The sequence below is a fragment of the Zea mays genome, chromosome 7 (genome assembly GCF_902167145.1).
Source record: "Zea mays cultivar B73 chromosome 7, Zm-B73-REFERENCE-NAM-5.0, whole genome shotgun sequence".
NCBI lineage: Eukaryota > Viridiplantae > Streptophyta > Magnoliopsida > Poales > Poaceae > Zea > Zea mays.
In genome coordinates, this window is record NC_050102.1 from 116,914,229 (window position 1) to 116,922,653 (window position 8,425).

Sequence of the window (8,425 nt, forward strand, 5' to 3'; positions counted from 1 at the left end):
ACCCTCCTCCCCACGACATAATAAGTCTCCGTGACGGCCACAACGCCGTAGTCGGAGAGGCTATCTGCGCCACCGTGCGAACAGCGCGGGGCAGCGTTGCCCAGCGCGGCGCGGGCATCGAGGGAGAGGCGGTGGTGTCGACCTCCATCTAGCGTGAGCAGGCGTTGCGGTCGGTGGGCGAGAGTGACGCGAAGACGAGCGCGAGGATCTCGTCGGGGCAGGTCCTGGGTGTAGTCCCAGGCTGGCGGCGCAAACGAGGACGAACTACCACTGCGCTGTCCTCTGCAGCGATCTGCATCGGCGCGGTCAGCCGCAGTGGCGGACCCATCGGCGAGAGCGACCTGCTGCGGCGCGGCGGAGAGGAGAGGCTAGATTTGGAATGCGAGGAGAGAGAGTGGCCCATGCTACGGAACCTTAGGGCGGGCGGAGGAAGAAGTGGCCATCCTGGACGCGCGCGAGGTAGATGCGGGCGAATTTGCAGATCTGGGCAACTACATTATTCCCCATACTTTTACATATAAGTTCCTCCGCGCGCGCGAGTTCAAGGTGAAGGAGGCCATGGCGATGCTCAAGTCGGCGGTGCTGTGGCGCAAGCGCTTCGGCATCGACGAGCTCCTGCGCGTCGACCTCGGCCTGCCGGAGCTGGAGAAGGTGGTGTTCTACCGCGAGGGCCACCCCGTCTGCTACATCGTGCACGGCGAGTTCCAGGAAAGGAGCTCTACGAGAAGGCCTTCGACAATGAGGGGAAGCAGGAGCGCTTCCTCAGGTGGCGCATCCAGCTCCTGGAGCGCAGCATCCGGGAGCAGCTCGACTTCTCGCCCAGCGGCATCTGCTCCATGGTGCAGGTCACCGACCTCAAGAACTCGCCGCCCATGCTCGGCAAGCACCACGGCGTCACGCGCCAGGCTCTCGCGCTGCTCCAGGACAACTACCCCGAGTTTGTGGCCAAGAAGGTATGTATGATTTCTCTCTTCTTTTACACCGGATCAAATTGTTAAAAAAATCCTAGAATCATAGTCCAAAATTCTACACTTTCAACTAAGAACTCGAGAAGTCCCGCATATTCAGTTCTGTGCTTGATAAAAAATGGGATCTCTAAATTCTTTACGTCGCTGTCATGCTTGTTTCTGTTAACAGTAAAAGTTACGTAGCTAACTCGGAATAGTTGTGCAAGCAAAGCTGGGTGTTTTTACGCCCTTCCTGCTTCATCTTGATGTTCCCCTGCTATACATGCTTCCTTTGTGAGAGCACTGTGGTTTCAGCTCTACCAGGCGCAGAATGATTTTCTGAACTGGGGAAGATCGATTGATCTGGTCGGACCATTGATCAAACTGTAGGTGTTCATCAATGTGCCGTGGTGGTACCTCGTGGCAAACAAGGTGATGAGCCCGTTCCTGACCCAGCGCACCAAGAGTAAGATCGTCTTCTGCAGCCCCGACAGGTCCGCGGAGACCCTCTTCAGGTCGGCACAAGGGATTCACAGCACTAAATCAATCAGCACGCTGTTGCTACCATACACATTCAGGTCTCACATACATCCATCCTCACACGTTTGATAACAGATACGTCGCGCCAGAGCAAGTCCCCGTCCGGTTCGGCGGCCTGTACAAAGAGGACGACACCGAGTTCTCCGCCTCTGACGCCGTCACTGAGCTCACCGTGAAACCATCCTCCAAAGAAACCGTCGAGGTCCCCGCCACCGAGGGCTCCACGTGCTAGGATGGGAGGTGAGCTACGACGCAGAGTTCGCCCCGGATGAAGAGGGCGGATACACCGTCATCGTGGAGATGATGAGGAAGGTGCCGGCGCACGAGGAGTCGATCATGAAGGGCAGCTTCAAGGCCGCTAGGGCGGCAAGGTGGTGCTGGCTGTGGACAACCGGGCGTCGAAGAAGAAGAAGCTGCTGCTATACCGGTTCAGGGTGAAGAGCATCGCGGCGGAACCTGCCGCCTGAGGCTGAGGTGTGTGGTTCTCAGGCCACAACGAGCCGGCTGATTATATAATCAGAACGACAGCCTTGTCGTCCATACCGCCATCATTTGAACATGCTGCATGATAGAGTTCCTGCTTGCTTTTTTATCGGTTCTTTGATTATTTGTTGGCTTTGCTATTCTTTTTTGGGGGTCGCATTTTTACGCGTTTGTTACATGGAAACCATATGTGAGCTAGCGATGGCTTCTATGAGATAGCCAGGGTCACTGGGGATGAAGGTCCTGAACAATATAATTACTGCTCTGTACATGTGCCAGTACATTTCATCCATAGATTCTCCCTTGCATCAACATGTTGATTTTAGAAAGTTGTGTCTGTCGTTGCCGGCGCCGTGTGCCTAATCCAATGTTCTTCTGCTGATTCCGTTTTGTCGTTTGCCCTGGGGCTTTTGCGTTGGATTTGGCAAAGATGAGGACGAGCCATGGACGCGAGGATCTTCACTCCTCTCCATGCTTGTCTAGGGGTATTGTTGTCTCGGTCCTAAAACAGACGACGTTTTTTTGTTTAACTATTTATTTTACGCATTTTTAAATAAAATGAATAGTCAGGTAAGATGTCTAAAAAGCCAAAAAAACACCATGCACAGCAAAGCATGCAAGCTGTAGATGTAGATAGACGGGCAGCTGCAGAATTGTAGTCAAAGCATGCAAGAGATTTTGGTTAGAGAAAAAACTTGAGTCAGCTTTCACTTATTCTTTCTCCAGTTTCACATAAACTTGAGTCAATACTTTATTACCACCATTGTTATGTTTTTGGGGGAAAACGAGAGAGATAAGCAATGTCTAAATATACTTGCTTACAAAGTGTGCAGATGTTTAGTACAAACATTAAAATTACAATACTATTTTCCCCAGTAGATGATACAGGCTGCTTCGTCACTAGATGACATGGTGACGATCCTCCGTGTCCCTGTCCTTAGTGAAGGGAATAGAAGAAGTGAGGGATGTAAGGACTAATGGGCTGGTGAGTCTGGGGGCATTAGCAATTGAAATGAGGCCAGGAGGGCATGAGGTCGGAATGGCCTCATAGTGTTTTCTGCCAAAAACTGATTAGATGGAGCTGCATGCTTCGTCACTCTATTCTTTAATGGTTTCTTTTCGTGCAGGTATCCGTTGGCTTTTCAGTAAGAATTTTTTCATAAGACTGAAATACTGTATATGCTCGGACTTAGAGCTAAAGATCCAGAAATGAGGAAGCAATTCTTCAAGCTTTACCATGATACAGTTTTGTAAACATTCTTAATCTTTAAAAGATGCTAACAAGAGTATAGAACAACAATTAATGCTTCTGCATTTCAACGTATCTTATCATAACATATTTACTCTATAGCAACGCAAGGGCATACACCTAGTGAATGTTTATGAATGCAAATGTCATGATGTAATGTATCGTGCAAATGAATATCCGAATGTATTGTTAAAACCATAACCATAGCCTTCATTCCCTTGGGAATGACTCAAATCTTTTTGCCGTTTATTTTTCGGCTTCACCGTTTACTTTTCGGTGTATCAGCGTTGACTTTTCGCTGTAAGCCTCCCTTAGGATCTTCTTCGCCTTTTACTTTCGGCGGAATCAGCGTTTATTTTTCGCTGTAAGCCTCCCTTAGGAGCTTCTTCGCCTTTTACTTTCGGCGGAATCAGCGTTTATTTTTCGCTGCAAGCTCTGCATTCCCTTAGGAACGACTTTTGAGCTTCTCCCTCTTTTCTTTTCTTTTTTCCTTTGCACTCGATGGTGCGTTCTCAGCTTTTACATTTACATCTTTGGGGATATTGAAAGGGAATTAGGCTTACACCTAGTTCCTAAATAATTTTGGTGGTTGAATTGCCCAACACAAATCTTTGGACTAACTAGTTTGCCCAAGTGTATAGATTATACAGGTGTACAAGGTTCACACTCAGCCAATAAAAAGACCAAGTTTTGGATTCAATAAAGGAGCAAAGGGGCAACCGAAGGCACCCCTGGTCTGGCGCACCGGACTGTCCGGTGTGCCACCGGACAGTGAACAGTACCTGTCCGGTGCACCAGGGGACTCAGACTCAAACTCTTCACCCTCGGGAATTCTCGGAAGCCGGCGCACTATAATTCACCGGACTGTCCGGTGTGCACCGGACATGTCCGGTGCTCCAAGGAAGCGCGGTCTCCAGAACTCGCCAGCCTCGGGTTCGCGCGGAAGCCGCTCCGCTAAAATTCACCGGACTGTCCGGTGTGCACCGGACTGTCCGGTGTGCACCGGACTGTCCGGTGTACCAGCGGAGCAACGGCTCTTTTCGGCGCCAACGGCTCCCTGCGGTGCATTTAATGCGCGCGCAGCGCGCGCAGACGTCAGACATGTCCATATCGGTGCACCGGACATCAAACAGTACATGTCCGGTGTGCACCGGACACCCAGGCGGGCCCACAAGTCAGAAGCTCCAACGGTCAGAATCCAACGGCAGTGATGACGTGGCAGGGGCACCGGACTGTCCGGTGTGCACCGGACTGTCCGGTGCGCCATCGAGCAGACGCCTCCAGCCAACGGTCAAGTTTGGTGGTTGGGGCTATAAATACCCCAACCACCCCACCATTCATTGCATCCAAGTTTTCTACTTCTCAACTACTACAAGAGCTCTAGCATTCAATTCTAGACACACTAAAGAGATCAAATCCTCTCCAATTCCACACAAAACCCTAGTGACTAGTGAGAGTGATTTGCCGTGTTCATTTGAGCTCTTGCGCTTGGATTGCTTCTTTTCTTTCTCACTTGTTCTTGAGATCACAACTCCATTGTAATCAAGGCAAGAGGCACCAATTGTGTGGTGGCCCTTGCGGGGAAGTTTTGTTCCCGGCTTTGATTTGAGAAGAGAAGCTCACTCGGTCCGAGGGACCGTTTGAGAGAGGGAAGGGTTGAAAGAGACCCGGCCTTTGTGGCCTCCTCAACGGGGAGTAGGTTTGAGAGAACCGAACCTCGGTAAAACAAATCCGTGTGTCACACTTCATTATTTGCTCGTGATTTGTTTTGCGCCCTCTCTCGCGGACTCGTTTATATTTCTAACGCTAACCCGGCTTGTAGTTGTGTTTATATTTGTAAATTTCAGTTTCGCCCTATTCACCCCCCCCTCTAGGCGACTATCAATTGGTATCAGAGCCCGGTGCTTCATTAGAGCCTAACCACTCGAAGTGATGTCGGGAGATCACGCCAAGAAGGAGATGGAGACCGGCGAAAAGCCCACTACAAGCTACGGGAGCACTTCATCGGAAGAGTCCCGCACCAAAAGGAGGGAGAAGAAGAAGAGCTCCTCCAACAAAGGGAAGGAGAAGAAATCTTCTTCTCACCACAAAGAGAAGAAGGAAAAATCTTCTTCTCACAAGCCGCATCGGAGAGGGGACAAGCATAAAAGGATGAGAAAGGTAGTCTACTACGAGACCGACACTTCATCAACATCGACCTCCGACTCCGATGCGCCCTCCGTCACTTCTAAGCGTCAAGAGCGTAAGAAGTATAGTAAGATTCCCCTACGCTACCCTCGCATTTCCAAACATACACCTTTACTTTCCGTCCCATTAGGCAAACCACCAACTTTTGATGGTGAAGATTACGCTAGGTGGAGCGATTTAATGCGATTTCATCTAACCTCGCTCCACAAAAGTATATGGGATGTTGTTGAGTTTGGTGCACAGGTACCGTCGGTAGGGGATGAAAACTATGATGAGGATGAGGTGGCCCAAATCGAGCACTTCAACTCTCAAGCAACAACAATACTCCTAGCCTCTTTAAGTAGAGAGGAGTATAACAAAGTACAAGGGTTGAAGAGCGCCAAGGAGATTTGGGATGTGCTCAAAACCGCGCACGAGGGAGATGAGCTCACCAAGATCACCAAGCGGGAAACGATCGAGGGGGAGCTCGGTCGGTTCCGGCTTCACAAAGGAGAGGAGCCACAACACATGTACAACCGGCTCAAGACTTTGGTGAACCAAGTGCGCAACCTCGGGAGCAAGAAATGGGACGACCACGAAGTGGTAAATGTTATTTTAAGATCTCTCATTTTTCTTAATCCCACTCAAGTTCAATTGATTCGTGGTAATCCTAGATATACTAAAATGACCCCCGAGGAAGTTATCGGGCATTTTGTAAGTTTTGAGTGCATGATAGAAGGCAACGGAGGAGAAGAAGGAGGAGTCTACACCAAGTCGACAACCAATAGACGCCTCCAAACTCGACAATGAGGAAATGGCACTCGTCATCAAGAGCTTCTGCCAAATCCTCAAGCAAAGGAGGGGGAAGGATTACAAGTCCCGCTCCAAGAAGGTTTGCTACAAGTGTGGTAAGCCCGGTCACTTTATTGCTAAATGTCCATTATCAAGTGATAGTGACAGGGGCGACGACAAGAAGGGGAGAAGAAAGGAGAAGAAGAGGTACTACAAGAAGAAGGGCGGCGATGCTCATGTTTGTCGGGAATGGGATTCCGACGAAAGCTCAAGCGACTCCTCCGACGACGAGGACGCCGCCCACATCGCCGTCACCAAGGGACTCCTCTTCCCCAACGTCGGCCACAAGTGTCTCATGGCAAAGGACGGCAAAAAGAAGGTTAAATCTAAATCCTCCACTAAATATGAATCATCTAGTGATGACAATGCTAGTGATGAGGAAGATAATTTGCGTTCCCTTTTTGCCAACCTTAACATAGCTCAAAAGGAAAAATTGAATGAACTGGTTAGTGCTATTCATGAAAAGGATGACCTTTTGGATTCCCAAGAGGATTGTCTAATTAAAGAAAACAAAAAACATGTTAAGGTTAAAAAGGCTTATGCTCTTGAAATTGAGAAATGTGAAAAATTATCTAGTGAGCTAAGCACTTGTCATGAGATGATTGACAACCTTAGAAATGAAAATGCTATTTTAAATGCTAAGGTTGATTCACATGTTTGTAATATTTCAATTCCCAATCTTAGAGATGATAATGTTAACTTGCTTGCTAAGATTGATGAATTGAATGTATCTCTTGCTAGCCTTAGATTAGAGAATGAAAATTTAATTACTAAGGCTAAAGATTTTGATGTTTGCAATACTACTATTTCCGATCTTAGAGATAAGAATGATATTCTTCATGCTAAGATTGTTGAACTTAATTCTTGCAAACCCTCTACATCTATTGTTGAGCATGTATCTATTTGTACTAGATGTAAAGATGTTGATATTAATGCTATTCATGATCATATGGCTTTAATTAAACAACAAAATGATCATATAGCAAAACTAGATGCTAAAATTGCCGAGCACAACTTAGAAAATGAGAAATTTAAATTTGCTCGTAGCATGCTTTATAATGGGAGACGCCCGGGCATTAAGGATGGCATTGGCTTCCAAAGGGGAGACAATGTCAAAATTAGTGCCCCTCCTAAAAGATTGTCAAATTTTGTTAAGGGCAAGGCTCCCATGCCTCAGGATAACGAGGGTTACATTTTATACCCTGCCGGTTATCCCGAGAGCAAAATTAGGAGAATTCACTCTAGGAAGTCTCACTCTGGCCCTAATCATGCTTTCATGTATAAGGGTGAGACATCTAGCTCTAGGCAACCAACCCATGTTAAATTGCCTAGAAAGAAAACTCCAAATGCATCAAATGAACATAGCATTTCATTTAAGACTTTTGATGCATCTTATGTGCTTACTAACAAATCCGGCAAAGTGGTTGCCAAGTTTGTTGGGGGCAAACACAAGGGTTCCAAGACTTGTGTTTGGGTACCCAAAGTTCTTGTGTCTAATGCCAAAGGACCCAAAACCGTTTGGGTACCTAAAGTCAAGAACTAAAATTGTTTTGTAGGTTTATGCATCCGGGGGCTCAAGTTGGATACTCGACAGCGGGTGCACAAACCACATGACCGGGGAGAAAAGGATGTTCTCCTCATATGAGAAAAACCAAGATCCCCAACGAGCTATCACATTCGGGGATGGAAATCAAGGTTTGGTCAAAGGATTGGGTAAAATTGCTATATCTCCTGACCATTCTATTTCCAATGTTTTTCTTGTTGATTCTTTAGATTACAACTTGCTTTCTGTTTCCCAATTATGTCAAATGGGCTACAACTGTCTTTTTACTGATGTAGGTGTCACTGTCTTTAGAAGAAGTGATGATTCAATAGCATTTAAGGGTGTGTTAGAGGGTCAGCTATACTTAGTAGATTTTGATAGAGCTGAACTTGACACATGCTTAATTGCTAAGACTAACATGGGTTGGCTCTGGCACCGCCGACTAGCCCATGTTGGGATGAAGAATCTTCATAAGCTTCTAAAGGGAGAGCACATTTTAGGATTAACAAATGTTCATTTTGAGAAAGACAGGATTTGTAGCGCATGCCAGGCAGGGAAGCAAGTTGGGGTCCATCATCCACACAAGAACATCATGACGACCGACAGGCCGCTTGAGCTACTCCACATGGATCTATTCGGCCCGAT

The 8,425-nt window shown here is 47.5% G+C and overlaps 1 pseudogene; it reads left to right on the forward strand.

The window, feature by feature from the left end:
* Positions 1–527: 527 nt before the first annotated feature.
* LOC103634108 (patellin-3-like) lies at positions 528–1,954 on the forward strand (annotated as a pseudogene).
* Positions 1,955–8,425: the final 6,471 nt, after the last annotated feature.